The sequence below is a fragment of the Clavelina lepadiformis genome, unplaced genomic scaffold (genome assembly GCF_947623445.1).
Source record: "Clavelina lepadiformis unplaced genomic scaffold, kaClaLepa1.1 scaffold_284, whole genome shotgun sequence".
NCBI lineage: Eukaryota > Metazoa > Chordata > Ascidiacea > Aplousobranchia > Clavelinidae > Clavelina > Clavelina lepadiformis.
The window spans coordinates 1-2500 of record NW_027508243.1 but is presented as its reverse complement, the minus strand read 5'-3'; the positions used below and the strand labels follow the sequence as shown (position 1 = coordinate 2500).

At 47.9% G+C, this 2500-nt stretch overlaps 1 non-coding gene across 1 annotated transcript in view; it reads right to left on the bottom strand.

Annotated features, from left to right (window-relative positions):
* Positions 1–846, bottom strand: part of LOC143472441 (small subunit ribosomal RNA) — a 1808-nt gene extending 962 nt beyond the window's left edge. The window contains exon 1 of the ribosomal RNA XR_013119797.1: positions 1–846. This exon is cut by the window's left edge and continues 962 nt beyond it. This is a non-coding gene — a ribosomal RNA (small subunit ribosomal RNA).
* Positions 847–2500: the final 1654 nt, after the last annotated feature.

The following is a 2500-nucleotide window of genomic DNA, read 5'->3' as shown; positions in this document are numbered from 1 at the left end:
GAAAACCAACAAAATAGAACCGAGGTCCTATTCCATTATTCCATGCACCATTATTCAGGCGAACCGCCTGCTTTGAACACTCTAATTTTTTCAAAGTAAACGTTCCGGCCGCCGCCAACACTCAGTCAAGAGCACCGACGGTGAACCGAAGGTGAGGCCGGGCACGCCAGTACACGCCTTGCGACGGACCGACGGCCCGAGCCCAAAATCCAACTACGAGCTTTTTAACCGCAACAACTTAAATATACACTTTTGGAGCTGGAATTACCGCGGCTGCTGGCACCAGACTTGCCCTCCAATGGATACTCGTTAAAAGTTTTAGAGTGTACTCATTCCAATTACAGGGCCTCGTTAGAGTCCTGCATTGTTATTTTTCGTCACTACCTCCCCGCGTCGGGAATGGGTAATTTGCGCGCCTGCTGCCTTCCTTGGAAGTGGTAGCCGTTTCTCAGGCTCCCTCTCCGGAATCGAACCCTGATTCCCCGTCACCCGTAAGAACCTCGGTAGGCAGATACCGTACCGACGAAAGTTGATAGGGCAGACACTTGAATGATTTGTCGCCGGTGCAAGACCGTGCGATCCGCAAAGTTATCCAGAGTCACCAACGAGCACGGGCCGAGGCCCGGTCGGTTTTTGGTCTGATAAATGCACGCCTCCGTGAGTCGGCGCTTTTCGCATGTATTAGCTCTAGAATTACCACAGTTATCCAAGTAACACGTACGATCAAATGAACCATAACTGATTTAATGAGCCATTCGCAGTTTCACTGTACGAGAGCTCGTACTTACACTTGCATGGCTTAATCTTTGAGACAAGCATATGACTACTGGCAGGATCAACCAGGTAGCTATTCGCAGCAAACGAGGCTGCTGCGGGACGACGGGCGCCCCGCGTTTCTTTTCACACGTTCTCCGTGTACATCGCTACTCAAACACTACGCTCGCGGCTTGCACGAGCTCCGAAAACCGTCAATTCCGGACGCTGCCCGGCGATTCGAGTGCAATACTCGCGCCGAGGCACGCCGATAGCTTGCCACTGGATCCGACAGACCGCTCAAAACCCCGGCTAAGCATGGGCGACCGCGCGAACAGCATTACATCTGCCCATCGTGCCCGACGCCAACCGAGATCGATTCTGCTTCGATTCGCACTCGCGCGCGCATTCGCTCACACGACTGCCTGCTCCCTCATAGTAGTCACAGAATCCTGCATCGCCATGGTACCCCAGAACGGCCTCGGGATCGCGCGAGCTCGCGGCCGGATTTGGAGTTTGGGAAGGTGCGTGGCCGCTTGCCGTGGCCGCCGAACCGCGCCCCGGCCGGGCACTGCGCGCAACTCGAACGTTTGGACTCTGAAAATATTTCCCAACGTTTGGACTTTAACTTTTTGTCGAGACTTGAAAAAATTTCAGAGTCCAAACATCGACCCGCGGCAAAAACTTTTCCGAGGTCGAAAAATCCGCGCTCGGTCAAGAGAATATGCGCGGCCTGGCGTTTGGACTCTAACATTTTTTGGAGTGGATGGGAAAAATTTTCAGAGTCCACAACACCGACCCGCGCGTGATGCTCTCCCGAGTTCGGAAAATCCGCGCCAGGTGAAAGCTATGCGCGCGACCTGGTCGTTTGGACTCTAAAAAATTTTCAAGTCTCATCACACCAACAAAAAGTTAAAGTCCAAACACCGACTCGCGGCTAAAGCTCTTCCGACTTGGGAAAATCCGCGGCGGGTGAGGGCTATCCGCGCGACCTGGGCGTTTGGACTTTAACATTTTTTTGGTGTGAATCGACTTGATAAAATTAATCTAATGCCATACAGTGTCAAAGTGCACAATTTTAATCGATATAATCATAACAATATATGTCATACAACAAAATCATCAAATGATCATCAAGCAGCATTGCAAAGCTACGTGAGTCAATGCAAGGCAATGACAACGTATTTATCAATTAAAGTTATTTAATTGTACAAAGTTATTGTTAAATTATAAAATAAAATTAAATTAAATGAAATTAAATTGAAGAGCTCAATTACGACAATGTAACAGAGTGTCATACAAAATATATTGAATCACACACGTCCAAACGCTAAAGAAATATATCAAATGCACTCACCTGCCAGTCACCGTTTTGGGTAACTCAGAATAGACCGTCTTTCGTCGGGAATTGAGTTGATCATTGATCATTGAACATTGCAGTAGGAATAGGTTTAAGCGGAATAATAATAGCGGAAGGCTGATGCTCCAGGTAAATGTTTGCTTCGCTCATAATACTGAAAGGAAAAAAATTTGTGAGCAAGCAGTGCCGCAGGGAAGAATGCGATGGCAAAACGGACGCGTTGTGGAAATTATGGTAGTCCGAGGGCGCCAACTAGCGACCAAAAAAGAAACACATTACGGTCGCTAGAGGAAAAATGCAAATAAATAGCAATTCAATCTTCCATGCTTGTATGTATGTATGTATGTATGTATGTATGTATGTATGTATGTATGTATGTATGTATGT